Source organism: Puma concolor, chromosome A2 (assembly GCF_028749965.1).
Source record: "Puma concolor isolate L17-30 chromosome A2, mPumCon1.1.hap2, whole genome shotgun sequence".
In the NCBI taxonomy this organism is placed as follows: domain Eukaryota; kingdom Metazoa; phylum Chordata; class Mammalia; order Carnivora; family Felidae; genus Puma; species Puma concolor.
Genome location: NC_141668.1, coordinates 60,002,349 through 60,021,610, shown reverse-complemented (window position 1 = coordinate 60,021,610; position 19,262 = coordinate 60,002,349). Strand labels below are relative to the sequence as shown.

The 19,262-nt window shown below is 38.8% G+C and overlaps 1 long non-coding RNA gene across 2 annotated transcripts in view; it reads left to right on the top strand.

Moving 5' to 3' along the window:
• Positions 1 to 19,262, top strand: part of LOC147583226 (uncharacterized) — a 48,449-nt gene that overhangs the window by 16,044 nt on the left and 13,143 nt on the right. The window contains exon 3 of one of the 2 annotated variants that reach the window (XR_015246477.1): positions 5,125 to 5,911. The exons of the other annotated variant lie outside the window; for it this stretch is intronic. This is a non-coding gene — a long non-coding RNA (uncharacterized LOC147583226). Of the gene's footprint in view, positions 1 to 5,124; positions 5,912 to 19,262 lie in introns of those variants that run through there. 2 annotated transcript variants of the gene reach the window in all.

The following is a 19,262-nucleotide window of genomic DNA, read 5'->3' as shown; positions in this document are numbered from 1 at the left end:
ATAGCTGATGGTTGCACAGCATTGTGAATGCACTGTGTGCAGCTAAATAGTACATTTTATTTATTTATTTATTTATTTATTTATTTATTTATTTATTTATTTTAATCTTATATATTTTGAAAGAGAGCAAATGAGCAGGGGAGGGGCAGAGAGAGAGGGAGAGAGAGAATCCCAAGCAGACTCCGCACTGTTACCACAGAGCCCTATGTTGAGCTCCATCCCACAAACCGAACCTTAAGATCATGATATGAGCCGAAATCAAGAGTCAGATGCTTAACCAATGGAGCCACCCAGGCACCTCTAAATGGTATAATTTAAAATGGTGAATTATATGTTAAATTTACCTCAGTAAAGAAAAATGCTATAATGATGGAAATTTCCTTTAACTTTATACTGTGATTGCATTTTTAATATAAATACACATGTTGGTAGATAGTGTTGATACACATTTGTATTACAATTTAGAGGATTAACTTAATATTAAAAAGCAAAGAGGCAGGAAAAAGCTCTATGGAAATGCCTTTGTACATATGATTCTCTCTGCTCAGAATATTTCTCAAGGTCTGCCCATCTGCAGAGTCCAACTCATTGGCCATTTCCTCAGAGAAACTTTCCCCATTTCCTAAAAATAAAAGTTTCCCCCTTTTTGTACTTCTGTATAGCCTTAGGTTCTGCCTAATTCCCCCTGCTAAACTTAAAGTTCTTTGAGGCCAGAATCATGCTTTCTTCTTCTTCATATTTACCAATCATACAGTACATGCCCAGTCAATGCTGGTTATGTGGAAACTCTTTGAGTTGAATTAATTAAAATTGATTTTCTAGCTCACTGGGTTTTACAAGCCATTGTTTTACTGTAATTGTTTTCTCAACTGCTCTATCCATTTGAAAGAAAGAACATGAACAAAGAAACTTACAATTAGACCTGACTACTTCATGAGGTCATATGCAACTTAAGTGGTTAAACAGGTATTTGCCCATTCTCTTTAAGAAGCATGCATTTCTTATTGCTTTACTTTTAAATTAGTTGCACCCATGTGTTTTGTTTCTATTTTAAAACAAAATGTTTCTTGACTTCTCTTATATGTCTCCTTGGTCTACTCATCATAACCAAAGCAGTTCAGTTTTCTAATAAATACCTATGCTATGTAAAGCACTGCACAATATCCTGTTGATGACAGTCACTGTTCTTGAAAGACTGAAATAGCGTCAGTATAGATAAGCCATATACACATGAACTCATTTAAAGATGAGGGCGAAACAATTATCCAATACAAAATTGTAGACGATAGAACAAATTGATCATAACACAATTATTTATAAAATACTTTCCTCCATGCTGGATATGAAACTATTTCCCATGAAACAAAAGATCAAACAGAATGAATCAGTATGTGATACTGAAACATGAGCCTTGAGAAGTGGCTAAGTTTTAAAGATCTGCAGATAAAGACATACAAAACAAGGCATCCTAGATAGACAGGAAAAGACAAAGAAGGTCAATGTCATGATAGCCAAGGAAGGAGATTCTTGTTTGGAAAATGGGCAGTGATAATCTAGGTCTCCAGGAAAAGATTAGAAAGCTCTGAAGGAGTAAATAATAATAAGATGGTTGTAATGGAGTTGCAAATTTACTCACATCCTCAGATTTGAAAAGAAACCATGGCCTGTTTATTTCCTGGTGACACCTGGATTGTTTTCATCATATGCACCTACAAGGTAGGAAGAACTAAAAGAAAAAGTAACAATTTAGTCTCATCCCCAAACTAAATCCTCTATAATAATAATCTATGGTAAGATGAACAGTATCTTAGATAAGGCTTTCTCCTGAGCCCTTTTCTAACAAGGCTTCTACAGTTTGGAAGTGTGTGGTTTAGTTGATCATTGTAGAAGCTGTGGGAAGGGGTCACCTCTGGTGTGAAGTATCTGGTTTAGTTTGCTGCCTCAGCCCAGTGGCAATGGAAGGTCTTCCAGAGCATCTGAGCAGTGTTCAGGCATCTGCTATGGAAACGTGAGCTAATGAAACTCACATCTGGACACCCTGGATTTGCTCGGGGCACAGTCCACTTCCTGCTGACTCAGCCCCTCTGTAACCTTCACAGGCACTTGATGACTCATCCACTGAGCCTTGACTTCTGAGCTTCCCTGGGGCAGCCCCCAACCTGACTCTCAACTTACTTGTGCATGTCCTCGTCAGGGAACACAGGCACTGTAGATCCTATCTGTGACACAGAAGAAGCAGGTGAAAGAGGAAGCCAGACTCAGGTTGTCTCTCCAACACCAAGTTCACCTGATCCATCTGGCCCGGATTAATGAGAGACTTTGGGGCATCTTGTTTTATTTCACACACTTTCCCCATTAGGACTTCAGCCTGGAAAAGAGATATCTAGCCATGTGTGTCTCTGCCTTCTTCTACCTGCCCCTCCTTTTCTCTTCCCATCAACCCTTGGCACCACAGGGTAAGATTTTCTTTCTTCTTCTTTCTTTATGGCTAAAACCTTTTTTTTCCCCAAAAACTCTATGATCAATCTTGCTAAGCCAGTTTCTAGAAATTTTAAAGGGAGATACGAGGGATTTTAGGAAATCCTCTCAAAGTCTGGCTGTCAAGACTACTGTCTGTCTGCATACTGCCTTTGGGAAGTTCTCACTCTTTCTTGACTTCTCTGCTGTGGCTCTCATAATCACCCCCAAGATCCCAAGTCTGCCCAAGGAAACAACTATTCACAAGGAAATGCGAAGACATAAGCATATTACATTTCTCAAAATAGTATATTTGTTTACTTTCTTATAATGCTATTCTTTCTCTAACAGGAAAAAAATGATACTTCTGTGCTCTTTGAAATTTTCCTGAAGAGAAAACTGAAGCTTGTTTCATTTCTGAACTTCTAGTGCCCCCCCTTTTTAAAAGACTTTGTATTTTTAGAGCAGTTTTAGCTTTACACAAATAATGAAAGGGAGGTAATCACATTTTCCAAATACTCCCGGCTCCCACACATGCAGAGCTTCCCCCATTATCAATGTCACTCACCACAATGGTGCATTTTCTACCAGGATGAACCTTCACTGACACAGTTACCCAAATTCAACAGTTTACCTTCGGATTCACACTTGGTGTTGGACATTCTAAGGGTTTGATAAATGTACAATGACCCGTACGATCACAATCACCTCACAGAGTATTTTCGCTGCCCTAAAATGCCCTTTTTAAAAAACATGTTTTCCATGTTTACATATATATTTTTTCTTGGTAACTATTGTTACATTCCCTAGCTTTCTAATGTTCTAAAAACATAATGTTTACATTTACTTATTAATTTGTTCAGATTAATTTCTGCATCTTAAAGATAAAACCTAATTTAGTTTGTGTAAATTTTGAACCAAATGCATTAGCACCACTATGGACCATACCTCTTCAGAGAACAGTGCTTGCTGTTCTCTGCAAACTTCAAAAGGATTCCTTATATTTTCCTACTGGTGGTTGATTATACTTGCCTGTTAACCTTTTGAGTGTGAGACAAATTCCGTGAATGTAGATAGTAATGTGTGTTTCATTTTTCTGAACTTTTAGTAGAGTTGGTAGTTCTTTTCTAGCTGTTTTTAAGCGTCTCAATTGTAGATGCATTTTGACAGAAAAATTAAACCTGAGGCTATATATATATTTACAAGCTTCAGAGTAAGTGAAATTCAGAGGTGTGATTTAATCAGTGAAAAAGTGGTAGACACTATTTTGACCACAAGTACCAATCATATCAGTGGGAAAGGATGTTTGGACTAGAAGGGTAGAGACATAAACTCATTTTAATTTCTCTCCATCTTCCTTGAGTATTTTATCAGATTACCATGCATAGAAACTTGCTATTCTGTGGTTACTCACTTCTAACGTTGTAAATGTCGAGAAATGCCAGACTATCACTGTGGACTAAAGTGTGATTGTTTGGTGTGCATGTGGTTTCATACCCAAGTGAGTCATTCTGCCAAGAACCTTGAGAATATCAGTCCAGTCTAGACATTTCAATCTTAATGATTGACACACCAGCACTGGCATAAGATCATGTATCATCAGAAGGAGGATGTAGGTGTAAAACGATTCTGTGCAAATACAAACATCATATATTTAAACCCACAAAATCTTGACTAGTCATTTCCTCTACTAAACCTTTCCATTCCCGCCACTTCCATTTATTATCACTTGTATCAACAACTGTTCATCAGGAAACCTCGTATCTGTAGAATAATCTCTTCCTGTCCTACTTGTATTTCCAGCCTGCCTTAGTAGCTTCAGTAAAAATCTGTTGAATGAATCCTGACTTCAAGGGACTTACAGGAAAGCCACTGCAAAATATGCACCTCTGATGCTCATATCCAACTGTTTGTCTCCTCAGTTTCTTCCCTAAGTATTTCTTAATGGCTTGCAGAAATTCTTCACTGATTTTCATAGTGTTCTCTTATTTTTACCAACTAGCAGATATGACTATACCTATGAATGATCATATAAATGTGACTGTTACCAGATATTGTTTTATAGAAGAATCTAATTTAATTGCAAGATATTATTTAAGTTGAGAGAGTATCTATGGGAACATCAGTCACTTTAGCATGAATAAATATGCTAGTGATAGTCATAGCAATTAAAGTGGAAGTTTGGAAAACTGGATCTTAATTTCATCCCACACTATTCCTTTGGGCCTCAATCTTTAAAAGGTTTTAAGATGTTGGAATCAACTGGTAAATATATTATGAATCCTATAAATCTCTAATGAAATATTTTGATAAGCATGATATAAAAGGATATATACTGAAGGCATAGCCTACCAAATATTATCAGTATGTATTGTTTTCTTTATTGAGAAAAGGCATAATTATTCATGGTATAAAAACAGAATATTCTTTTAGAATTACCAAGGATAGCATGCTTTATAAGGATAGACATGATAAGAAGTTCCCATTTGTCTAGGGAGGGTACCCTTTAGGTTTTAAAAATTGAAGAGAAAACTACCCAGTGTTTTGGCTGAATCCAGATCAGGGCTGCTGTTCAGATGATATGCCCATATCAGATGCTAAATTATAGATATTTCTGTAGTTGGTATACAGCTTCCTCCCTGATTTATTTGCCCTATTCCTTTCCAGAAACAGTGGACCTCCTTACAAACAAGCCACTGCCTGATGAATGATCTCCAGGATCCTTCTTGGGTTCTAGGGCCAGCTTCAGTCATAATTCCCCTGAATTCATACAACATCACCTGCTGGGTCATTGTGAGTTTAGGCCCACCGTACATGATGCATTGGAATCTCCATAGCAAACCTGAATGAATGTTCAGGCAGCACTGAAGATAACAGGCAGAGCAGAGGACATACTACAAGCCACTCTGCCAAAGGCCATGCGTGAGGTACAGCTACACCTCTCACAACTCGAATGCTCCACTAGAGAAGTTCCACTGCTACCCAGCTATTCAGACCTAACTGCCATCATGCTGTAAAGCTGCCTGCCCCCAGAAAGCAGCACCTTGCCCATGGTATTCGCCTACCACATACAAATCCAATAGATTATGTTCTATTTTTCTCATCCATGAGCAACAGGAAGTAGCAAAATCTTCAACCTGAATAGTTGTGGTAATGTTGGGGAATGTTCCAGCATGCATAATGCTAGGGAGATATCTGCCCCAACCAAGAGTAAGTAGTGCTGATAACTTGGCCCACAATTTGCTAAGGCCAATATTTTTTCTCCCACCAGAGCATCTCTTTAGCAGACAGGCTACTGACGCAGGAACAAGCTAATCTGGATTGCCCAGTGAAATATACAAAAGCAGCAGATACTGTGGACAATAAAGGCAAATTCTTTTTTCCTGAACTGAACTTAAATAAAATACTGAAAAATAAACATGCTCTCATTTGGGAGAAATGTTTTTACACTCTACTCTAACATTGTACCAACTTTCCTTTTGATTAATGGTATCAAGAACCTGTTGCCTTTTTTGGGCAGGGATGGGGCGCTTTTTTGGTCCAGTTTTCACTATAATGCCTATGTCTTCCTGATTTTAGCTCCTTGTCTTTAACCAACCATAGTAGACACAACAATGACTCCCAAAGATGTCCTAGTCCTAATTCCTGGAAGCTATGAATATATTATGTTACAAGGTAGAAGGGAATTATGGTTACAGATGGAATCAAGGTCACTTCTCAGCTGATTTTAAAATAGGGAGATTATTTTGGATTGTTTGGGTAGACCCAGTCTAATTATAGTCCTTAGCAGAGAACCTTTCCTGGCTTTAAATCACAAAGAGAGAAATGATGATGAAAGAAGTGCTAGAAAGATTCTACTTCAAAAGGGGTTGACCTGCCATTGCTGGCTTTAGTGATGGAGATGGGGGCCATGAACTAAAGAACGTGAACAGCCTCCAGAAGTTCCAGAAATGAATATGGCCCTGCTGATGCCTTCATTTTTAGCCCCGTGAAACCCAAGGTGCACTTCTAATCTATAGAACTATACGTTATTATGTTTGTATTTTTTAAGCTATTGGAAGTGGTAATTTGACACAGCAGCAGTAGAAAACTAGTACACCAACCTTCCCCACACCCCACATTAAAAAAAGAGAAAATAAAACTAAATAAGAGAAGTTTACGATAATGACACAACTCTCTTGGGCCACATGCTCTTGGAGCCAAGAAAGGAGAAAACTCCTCCTCAATTTCCTTTCATTTTGACAGACTTTTTCTCAGTTACTGGCATCTGTCTGGGCTTTCATGTACACTTTTCTGAAGTTACTGAGGAAACTGTCAGGGTGAGGCATGCTTTGGCACACAGCAGAAAAATAGGAGACCTTTTGATGTTTTACAAGTCATAGGGCAAAAGCCAAACTTCTTAAAAGATAAATTCACACTCTTTATCTCCCTGTTCCTGTTCTAAACATCTGTCAGCTTGAATTTGTCCCATCATTAGTGAAACTCATCTGAGGCCTTCCTAGAAGTGGGGTGAACTGTGTTTGTAATGGAGTCTGGACCTGATGGGTACCTGAGCAAGGCTATGTATGGAAGCAATAGTTATAAAGTATACATTTTTCTCTCCCATCATCTCTGATCCTTTTTGCTCAGCATCTCAGTCTTGTGTCAGGTGTCAGAAGAGGGCCAGTCTGGCCATCTTCACAGAAAGCCAAAAGGAGAGTACCAGCCAAGACTAGAGTGATGGTAGCTGCAACCAGTGAGGGACATTTTCACTAGGAGAAAGTTCAGGGTGGGAGAAGATGAAGGATAATTTTTAGTACATATAAATGTATCCTTGGGATTTGGGGGAATTCTTGGGAATGGGGTGTCAGGGTTGGGGCTGCTAACTTCCTACATTCAACCAACGGACATTTATTTAAGCAACTCTTGTCCAGGTGTTTAAGGAAAATCTAAATTTATTTTGTGGTCCACAATGTAGGAAAGTGTAGATATTGGTTATAGTGTCTGAGACACAGGAGGGTTACTTTGCCTGGTAAAATGTGCATCCTTATTACAAACTCTGGAATGGAATATTTGGAATGTTGTACTGATATGGATAGAGGACATCATATGGATAGTGGATTCTCAAATACCACTTCTGCTTTCAAGGAACCAGAAAACTGTGATGAGACTGCAATTATAGAAATGCAAAGCGTTTGATCCACCATCGCTGGCTTTAATGATGGAGGAAGGGGGCCATGAACTGCAGAATGTGGACAGCCTCCAGAAGTTCCAGAAATGAGTGCAGCCCTGCTGATGTCTTGATTTTTAGTTTAGTGAAACCCACGGTGCACCAGCCAAAACGCTGGTTTCATACCCTGACTTGGTATAGAGAGAGCTTAGGAAGATTGTCAGAGGAAGAAAATTAAGACTGCAGTCCTACTAAAGCTTGCTGAACAAATTAATTACTTGAAATCATTAGGAAGATGCTAGCAACAGTGATCTGTAAGTGCCCTACCATATACATTAATATTTTGAAGGACTAAATATTTTTTTAGAGACTGGAAAGTGGGTACTATGATGTATGACATGAATCTAGACCTAATAGTATCCCTGTAAATCCAAAGTTGAGCATGCCTTCTATTACAGAAACCATGCTAAAATCATTAACCTCCTTTTCATTCCCGCTGCCTCTGCACTGGTCACAGACCTCCTAGGCCCCCTCCTAGATCAAGTGGTGAGAGCTGCCGCCTGGTTTCAATGCTTTCATACCTCTCAGTAGCCTACCTGTGGCCATCAAGCTCTTTTCCTAAACAGAGATCTAACCTTGTCTTTCCCCTGCTCAAAATCCTTCAGTTAGCTCCCAATACATAAATAACAACACTTAACACCTTAGGATTGAGATGTAAAGTCCTCTAATAAGTGGTTCCTGCCTAGCTTTCTGGCATTATATCCTTCAGTAATGCCCCCTGCTGTTTCACCCCCATAAATCTAGTCCAAACATTTTTTGTATCCAACTGCTTTCATATACAGGAGAAAGAGCTTGATATTTTGAAAGGGAAGATGTAGGCTTCAATCTGTCAGTCACTAATGTCATTGACTTGGGGCAAGTTCCTTTCACTATCTTTTCCTTGATGCATCAACTGTAAGATAGGAAACTAAGATGGATGCTTACCTTACAGAGTGGTCAGGGTAATACAAGAATAACGGTGAAAGCACATTTTAATCTGTAAAATGGCATCTGGATGTAAGTAATAAAGATGGCCATTCTTTCCTGTTAGATACTTAGCTCCTGTACCTAACTACCCCAACTTCATTTTGATATCTCCAAAATCTCACGGCAATAGGCCATTAACAAATGTGCCATGAATTGAAACATGGCATATTTTAGGCTCCAACATTTATAATATGCATCCTTAGAAGTTTGCACAATACAGGGATCCCCTGGGGTGGATGGGGGAAGTAGAATTCTCCTTGAGTAAGTTAGAAGCCTACAGATGAGAAAATCTATTTTAATAATACACATTCTGTTTTCAGAATTTAATTAGGACAAAGAAATTAACATCACAAGGGCAAGTTTTATTATTACAACTTTTCTGACATATGGCTGATAGTAATACTATTTACAAGAATTCTAGGAGCCACATGATAGGTAAAATGTATAAAGTCAATGCTGGCTTTGTAGAAATTTTCATACCTTTTAATATTTACAAGATCCATAATGCATGACGTTTTCAGGATGCACTTTTTTAAGTAGAAGGGGGCAAAATGAAATGGAAATGGAGATAAGAGAAAAAGAAGAGAGAAGCTTCCTGTGTTCTTTCTTAATTATGGCATTTTGCATTATGGATACCCTTTCTTTCCTTATAGGTAATGGTGTCTGAGGAGGAAATGAATTAAAGAACATAGAATTTGAAAGCCAGAAGTTTGTTGTTGTTTTTTTAAGTAGATTATCAACTCCAAATTCCTTGTTTTATAGGTGAAGAAACTGGGCATGACGATGACACAGGAGTAGTCTAGTGTTTTAAAACCTGATAGTGGTAGACTAATTTTTTGCTAAAGGATTTGACAGTTATCTTTAAATTTATCTTCCTTCTCGAAAAGCAGACACTGCTGCTTCTGTTTCTTATAATGGTATCTTTATTTCCTAGGGAGTCTCTCCAGTGTGACAGGAAGTGCTTGTCCTAAAGCTATGAATAATAACCTCTCTGCTTTGTCAGGCCCTGCAATACAATGCAGGGAACAATACCCTGGTGCCCTCACAGAGTTAATGAGCCTCTCAAGGCTACTAATTTACTTTGAGGGAGTAGCTTAGAATTCAGGAAGATTAGATTCGTCTTTATTATATCAGTGCCCTTTTATTTTGTTAACCCAATGCCCTTAACATTTCCCACCATTATACTTCTTTCCTTCCTTTTATACCCAAAGCCCTTACATGAGTAGTGTGTGCGGACCGTCTCCCTTTACCTCTCACCCCTTAATTTGCTTTTTGGCAGCTTTCCATAAAGCAATACACATTCGGTGTTTCAGGGACTTTGCTTCTCGACAAATTGAAATGTCTTTTCTTAATCTTCTCCTTCTTGATTCCTTTGTCATATTAAACAAGTTTGACTATTGCCCTTCTTAAAACTCTTTCATCACTCGAATCCATAATCCTAAAACAACAAACTTCCTGACCACCCCTGACCACCCCTGACCACCCCTGACCACCCCTGACCACCTCTCTAATTACACTTCATCCTTTGGTCCATTTTCAGTGGGTATTCCTAAGGCTAACAGGTTTTCTTGCTCTCCTCCTGAGACCAATTTACCTAAGTGGATGGCCTCATGATCACATCCATGTGATAACCCCACATCTTGGTCTCTAATGAGCATTCTAATCTTGTGATTCCAGCCGTTCTTCTCTGAGATTTTGCCACATCCTAATTTATTATATCTAAAACCAAACTCATCATCTCCCTAACTAAATTGCAGCCCTTTCCAATACACCATTCAAAAGAAATAAAACTAAAATTGTCTAAGCTTTTGCACTTCAAACATAGTTATTTTTGTTCCTCCATTAAAAACATATTTGAAGAATTACGGAATTGCTTTGATTATTGTGTTTTCTTTTTTAAAAACTACTTTTTTTTGAAAAATATTTATTTTGAGAGACAGAGTGAGCAGGGGAAGGGCAGAGAGAGAGAGGGAATCAGGAGCAGTGCAGAGCCTGATGTGGGGCTCCAACCCAGAACCCTGAGATCATGACCTGAGTCGAAACCGCAAGTGGATCACTTAACAGACTGAGCCACCCAGGCGACTCTTTTGTGTTTTCTTAGCGAATGCTTTCATTTCTCTACCTGCTGTCATCACCTGAATCCATCCATCCACCTACCCGCCATCACATCTCAGTTAACCTTGTTCGTGACAAACCTAATTTTAAATGGTCTGTACGAAGAAACCTCAGTGCCACTTTTCGCTGAACTAAGTGTATTAAGTGTTCCTGAGGCTATTGAGCAGCTCCACTTGGTAGAACTGCTGGTCCTCACCTGCCTTTAGCCAGACTTCGCTCTAATTAGGCACCAGGAACCTAACTTCTCTGTTACAAAAGGGTGGGATCAGTACAGCAGAAATCAGCCTATCCTTTGTTCTTATTTGAGTGGGAAGAAACTCCACGAGGACTGGGTGGGGAAAAACATCTCCCCACCATGGTAGTCTATTTAATAAGGTCCTGATGCCAAGGTCATCCTCGCTTATAAGAACTATTACCTCAACATATCTCGTTGTCATTTTTAGCTCTTGCCAGCTACTTGCCTTCATGCTCTAACAGCATAGCCCTTGGCTGCTCTACTTAGCGAGGCCATTTGCTGTGCCATATATACATATCACTCTGGATTTTACAGCTGAGATCTTTTTTAAATGCCAAGTGTGGGTAACCGTCTCAGGGAATAGGCATCTAAACTGTAACCCTTGAAGAATGTTAGTAATCTATTGTTTTTCTCTATAATTTTTAAGTCCTCTTGTTCCAGAAGTTTGTTGATTCTTCAACTATGGTTACATTCATTTGACTTATAGGATGGAGCCACTGCTACTGGGTGTCAGGTTCTTTGGTTCTGAGAAGAAAATGTTTAGTATCGTAGACCAGACTGCCTTCACAGAGTGGGGAAGACAGATACAAACTAGGCAGTTACGAAGAAATTTCTGGAGTATCATGATAAAGGAAGTCCAACATTCTGTGGAAGCATGTGGTATTAATATTACCACCTCAGTTCCACTACCTGTTGGCAATGAGATCATAAGAAAGTTACTTAAGCTCTCAAAGGCTCATTTCCTCATAGGTAAAATTGCGGCCAATAATAACAGCTGCTTCACAGATTTGTTATGAGGATTAAATTTTTAAAAACACTCAGTACAGTGTTTGGCACATAGTAAGCACCCAATAAATGTTAACTGCAATAATAACATTAATTTTAAGTTACAACACTTTTTACTATGTTCACTTTTATTTCTACAACTTAAAATTCTTTTTTTTTCCTTCTCAGCAGCCCTATTTTTCATTTCTGACTCAAAGCTTATAAAGCTTCTATACGTTTGTCCATTTATTCAGTTTCTCAGGCATTCTGTTATTCAACCCATATTTATTGGGAGCCCAGTCTAAAAAAAAAAATTTAATGTTGATTTATTTTTGAGACAGAGGAAGAGAGAGCACAAGTGGGGGAGGGGCAGAGAGAGAGGGAGACACAGAATCTGAAACAGGCTCCAGGCTCTGAGCTGTCAGCACAGAGCCCGATGTGGGGCTCGAACCCATGAACTGTGAGATCATGACCTGAGCCGAAGTCAGACGCTTAACGAACTGAGCCACCCAGGTGCCCCAGGAGCCCAGTCTAAACTAAACTCTGTGCTAGACACTGATAGTAACATACTGAGCACAGCATATAGGATCCTCTCCCTGAGGGAGTTTACAGTCTCGATGAACAGATCACCCCTTCAAGAAGTACAGGATGGCAAGCTGTCTCAGTATGTGCAAAATACATTTAAAGGTATAAGATAATGGTCTTTTATCTGAGCAAAAGCAAACAAGATTCAAGCTATAAAATTAGAACAAACTAGTCCCAATATGGAAATGATTGCTTCCTTCTAGAACCTTAGATCCTAACAGAAGCAAAGATTATTATTATTAAAACCCAGAACATTGTATTTCGAGTAATTTTTTGTTTCCTTGTTCTATGAGATAGCTGGAAAAATAATACTTATTATAGCTTAAAAATGGGCTATATTAAACAAATAATGAAAATTTAGATATGGTCATTTTCCTGAGAATGTTACTTTTGCTAAATACTCTGTTAGCCTTAGAAAAGCACATTCTATTTCAGTCTAACAGCACAATACCCAGCATACATTTTTGTTTGGCCAGTGAAAAAAATAGGCATACCAAGGAATATACTGATATGTTATTTAATTTGTGTTTAGGCCCTAGAATTGCTTAAGGATGTAAGCACTGGAATTTATCTTAGTTGGGAGACCTGGACCAGTTACTTAAATTCTCAATGCATAGTTTCTTCATTAGTAACGTGGGGTTAATAATAGTATCTTCTTCAAATGGTTACAATCTGGCACCTACGAGAACCCAGTAATACTGTGATTGGATGTTAGTTGCAGGTTTTGGCTGAGTTAAAAAAAATGAATTATTTGGGGCCATTTAGGACAGGATTTAGAGTGCCCCGCTTTCCTGCTTTGCCAGAGAGTTAGTTTCACCTGACACAGGACTTGCAGTGCTAGTGGGACAGTCCAAGGCAAAAAGGGACAGTTGGTTATACTACTCTAAATTCACATGTGTGGAAGGCAGAGTTCAAACCCACAGGGGCCGTCCCCTGTTTATATGACACCATTGATCTGACAGAGGAATGACCAATACTTTTTCTATCAACTAAATTGCAAGGACTGATGAAGAAAGCATCAAGAAAGTGAATCAAGGATCATGATAAATCTAATATGGGGTAGCTGGTTCTTGAATTTTAGTTCTTGAATTTTGATTGGTTAGCATGCTTCAATGTTTTCCATATCCCACAGCTGAAAGTCGGGGGAAAATGAATGGTTCTTCAAGCAGATCTGATCTAGTTAGGAAGGAGAATTGTTACTTGCAAGTTTTGTTAAGTATGTTGCCTTCTGCTTCCTACAATAGGTTATAAAGGTCAGAATTTAGCACCTGTGCCTTAACAGGTGCTTAAATAATAACAATAATCTTAGCCCAGGACAGTTGAAACTGAGAGAAGGACCACAAGTCTGACCCTTAGGTATGTCCTAAGGGCAGCAGCATCACAGTATGTTGAGGAACAACGCTCACATAAGCGCCTGAATTCTGGCATTCTGCTGATCTTTTTCCTTAATTTTTTTTTTTTCTTATTCTTCCCATGGAAGGTCTACATGTTATCTTAAATGTCCTACTCCTCTCGTAAACCTGAATGTCTTAATATGGTGTCTAGCCAGTTAGGTTTTCAACAACAAAAAAAGTTTAATTGAATTTTCATTAAGGCTGGAGAATTGTTTTTGCCTGTTTTTCCCTCAGTACCTATTGCAGTACCTATTGCAAATCAGTACCTATTGCAAATTTACAAACCTTTTTAAGGAGAATAGGAAAGTTGCAGATTTGATTGTCATACAGATGAATTTCCAGGTTGGCATTTATTTGCTCTGACACCACTTTGGCGCCCTTTACAAATCTAGCTTTAGAACATGGCATTGTCAGTTTCCTGAGCTCATGCTTCACTGTGAACCCAGTTATTACCAATTGTTATGATGTTGATATGGAAAAGGCGGCTACTGTATTTAGCAACTGTTACAGTGAATCATTCTCCAGCTGTATGAGAGTCACAATCCATAGTCTTAAATAGATATAGCTGTTGTCAGTTTTATGAGCTTCAGGTTATATGAATCATTTCTTGGTTTTGAGTATAGTAACTGGTGTGGGCAAATGTTTTTCTCAAAATGAATTTTTTTTTTAAAGACACACAATTACCAATTCAGTTTTGTTTGACAAATACAGAATTCACAAACAGTTTTGTATTTTAACTATATAATCCATCACTATATTTTCATTTTGGATCTCAGAGTCCAACTGAAACTATTAGAGATATATTGAGGTCTGTTTATCCTAAATCATCATCTACTGACTTCCTACCATATGCTTTATGGAAACCTGCTATGGAGGATGAGAAAGACTCTAATGTTGGGGAAACTAACTCAGAGTCTATTTCCATCAAGTTGAGAAATTAAATACTGGGCTTATGTATATACAATCAATCTAATGGAATTAAAGTGTTTTCACAGCACCTTCAAGCACAGATATGCTAACTTTAAATAGTTACAGAAAACAAAGGAGAGAGGGGAAATGGTGTATTAAGATATTTCACTCTAGGAAATACATAAGAAAAGACAAATCTTGGTTCTGAGCCTCCCACTTCACAAGGGAAAAAGGGAAACATGATGATTACTTCACTTTCATGGTTTGGAGCAATGAATATCAAATTAGTACTCCCTAAGGAAGGTTAAAGACAAGTGTTAGGACCTAGGCCTCTTAGGTCTGAGTTGATCACAGTAGTTCAATTTTCATCTGTTTTCCATATTGGGATAAAGCACAGGCTTTAGATTGACCACAGTTTGTATGGCTTTTTTTTTTTAATGTGATAAATGACTCACATAACTTGAGCAACCATATAGTTCAGAAGGAGAAATATTTTGTGTTTGTTTGTTTCAGAGTTGTGGGAGTAATTTCCTTTCTTCCTCTTTTTTTTTTTAAAAATTCTGTTTTGAGAGACAGGGACAGTACAAGCAGGCAAGGACCAGAGGTAGAAGGAGAGAGAGAATCTTAAGCAGGCTCCACACTCAGTTCAGAGCCCAATGCTGGGCTTGATCCCACAATCCTGAGATCATGACCTGAACCAAAATCAAGAGTGAAGAGCTTAACCAACTGAGCCACTGAGGTGTCCCTATGAGTAATTTTCAAGCTATGGACTATTAAAAAAGTACCAGTTCTTCAGAAAAATACAGAGGCATATACAGTAACTAATGTTCATTTTTAAAATTGTTTCTCAGTAAAAGTCCAAGGCATAATAAAGTATGGTCCCATAAGACAATTCCAAATGGAGTTGGGTTGATATTATACATGTATGCAGTTTCTAATGATCAAACAATAGCTTGTAGAAGATTGTAATAAAGTTTTATTTTACATTTTTTATTAGTTTGAGAGTTTATTCTCTTAATACATTTGTTTTTGAAAAGATAATATGTCAGACAACTCCAGACTCTTCAAAAGGCATACTGAAGTCTCTCTCACCACCATGTTCTTTAGCCTCTTGTGACAGAACCACTCTTACTAGTTATTTGTGTACCCTTCTAGAGGCATGAGAAGAAACAATGGATCCATTTCTACTTAAGGGGTTAGATGTATGCATGCATAAATAAAGTAGTATATTGTAAGTTCTGGGTGAGTTATTCAAAATAAACTCTTCAACAGTTGAACAGGAAGAGAAAAGATTTGTCTGGTCTGCCTAGGGAAGTCTTCACACAGAGGAAGTGATAGTGGGGCAGTCTCAAAGTATGTACAAGTTGTTGGACTTTTAGGGGGTTATTTAAAGTTTTAAATTCTTTCCTTCCTCTGTTGATAATGAAGATGTCGGAGACAGACAAATATCTAAGTGTCAGTTATATGCTTGATAAATCAATTGGAGAACTTGGCTTTAGGTCTGCAGCAAAACAGCTTGCACACTCACTTCCCTCCAAACCGCTTCCCTAGTTTGGTTTTGGGACAGCCCAAGGAGCTTAAGTTTGGGTGTTTAGCACAGACTATCCTAGAAATCCTTCCTCTCATTGGTCCATAGCAGAGAAGCAAGGATAAAAGGGTGAAGTTTCCTAGTACTACGCCTCTTTGAGAAACACGGGTCAACAGATGCTATGTTGTCATATAACTCATTCTCCATCTTTCACTATAAGTGACAAGGAGGCAGAGCAGGAAGCCAGGAGTGTTGCTCAGATGGTGTTCCTTCTTCATGGGAACAGTAAATGAGAAGAAAAAAAGTCTCTTCTCACAAGTCAAAAACAGGAAGAGAAAGGCATCACCATAATCTTTAGTGGTAGTACTACCCAAGGGGGAAAAAATGAATCTAGAGAAAGTATATGGTCAGTTCAGGGGCACAAAGATAAAAGTTTTCTCGTTTGTCCTATATTTCCAGAATTGAGAAGTGATGGCATGAGGAAAGAGAGAAGGAGAGAGAGACAGAGAGAGAGGAAGAGAGAAAGAGAAAAGGAGGGGGGGAAGGTATTAGTAATTGTTTAACAGCTCTGGGGGAAGGAGAGCTCTCATTTGTAGGGCTTGCTGATTTCTATGGTATAAATACTTCCACTGTGGCTAATTTCAAGCTATCAACATGACATAAATGAACACAAAATTGGGAAGAGGTGCACCACCAGCTCACACAGGTAGGTCCAAGCCAGTCCTCATGCACCCTTGGAGGAGGAAACACTGAAATGTGAAGACGGGAGCAGTTCAGTAATGACAAAGGTGTTTTGGGCAGCAGGGTGGGAATGGTTAACCTCCATATATGTCATTGTTTCCAAAATATGTTCTAGTAAGACCTAAATGTTTATAGAAGACCACTTGATAGCCACATTGGGCAGTCTCAGCCTTCAATGAGCCAGAGAAGCTGCATTTTCATCTGTCTTATACATTGTCTAAAAATGTTCTGAAAACCACAGGTTTTAATTTGTGCTGTTGTAAGAACCTTCCTAGGATATAATGCTCATTGTGTAATGTTTTAAAAAATGATTTGCTTATCATCGCGATTCCAGGTGTGGTAGAGCTGGCGTCTGTACCCCGCAAAGCTGATCTTGTAACTGGCAGACTGTCCAAGGGTATATGAATGAATAAAGTGTGGAAGTATTGCCAGAAAAAATAAAGAAAAATTGTAGTAGTCGAGGCAATCCTAGAAGCTCCCCTGGCCTCTCCAGACTGAGTTTACAGTGTTCATGCATGTAGAGTGTAGCCCTTCCTGGAAAGGACCCTTCTAAATACATTGGGACTGCTAGCGCTGCTGAGGATGAGATAGACCCAGATGAGTCAAAGCCTGGCATGGGGCCTTGAGAAAGTGGGAGAGAACCAGGAGCCTAGCCTCAGGCCACCCTGGAGATCTCCCATAGGAAGAGGAAGTCATATGTTTTAACCCAATCCTGTTTCTCCAATGTACCCACTTTACCATGGAAAATTCCAGGACTTGACCGCACCCTCTGGCCAAGCTCCCTCAGGCTGTGTTGTTGTCCGTTCACCCACAGCCCAGTGGTCTATGCCATGGCACAGCATGAAGTCAACCTTCTTGATTCCCTTCCATCTGTATTCCTGTTCATTTCACAGAGTACAATGATATGCATGGCATTTTTGTTGGGGGTGGGGGGTGAACCGGTTGATTCTCGGGACTCTGAGGACTGTCACTCAAGTTTCCTGTTCAGTGACCAAGCCCCACCCGGAAATAGAAATGGAATTTGGAACTGGTATCAGAAGAAATCATTCTCAAATGTATTTTAGGTGAATTTTTGCCTCCTCCCCACCACACACACATATGCACACCCCACACCTTTCCCATGGTAAATTTGTGACAATCTTGCTGAAACCAACCCTACCACTGTGAACCTGCTATTGTGACCTTGGTTCTGTTAGGATAGGGCCAAAACTTTACCTGGCCCCTCTACATCCCAGAACATCAAATGCTTTGTTAGGGTCCAAAGATAAAGCCAACTCCAAATAATACCTCTAGGACACCTCCAAGGGCTTAGGCTCTATGGTGGTGTTCATTCGCTCCCTGAGCTATGATTTCACCAGCCATCCCCAACCTGTGTATAGTCTGTACAGAAGGCATCATTCCTGAAAATACTGGAGGTGAATCACCCAGACAAATTTATATCTCCAAAATATTTAGCTTTTTTACATGCCATGAATTGAGATGACATGCTCAACTTACAAGTAAATCTTTCTATACATTAAAAAGGTAAATATTTAATAAAATTATTTGCTTTTAAGGAGACTTTAATAGGGAAAAATATTCCATGATGATAGGATGCAATTATATCATTTAAATAGATTATTTATTCCTGGGGGGGGGGTCCTAAAAACTGTGAAGCAATAACGACTTTTCTGGTTCTTCATAGTTAAAAATAAAACAGGGATCTGTGATGGGGAATATAAAGCCACTCTTTAAATCTTTGTCTTGGTGACCAGTTGGCTTTTTTAGTGTATCCCTTATGCACAATAGGATTACCTGGTAGCTATGTTCTAAGGACCCCAAGTATGTATTCCTGGAACTTTCCTCTTAGCCATCAGAATCATTTTTCAGATGCCTATCATATATCTTTATTTTTATGTCCAACCTGAAATTTATACTCAGGATGTCCAACACCAAATTGATCCACCTCCCACCATATACTCTTTAATTCCCTGTCTCCTTAATGGCATCACTATCTGCCCAATGACTAAGAAGGACACATGGGAGTCATTCTAGAAAACTTCTCTCTCCACATCTGTCAAGTATCAAATACTATTTACCCAAGAAATACTTGTCAAATCCAGCCTGTTCTCTCCTTTCTCATGCCTTTAGTTCAGGCCTTCATTTTTGTGTTATAATAACCGCTTCACTCGTCTTATTTTTTTTCCTGTTGATTTCAAAACTGCTACCAGTAATTTTTCCAAATAAAGTTTGCACAACATCACATTCATTAATAATTACTCAAGGAAAACCTATGGACCTGTGAACGAAAACCGCTCTAAAAATAGCCTTATTAAAACCAAGTCCATGGACCTCTTAGGCACAAAAGAGCTTTGCCAT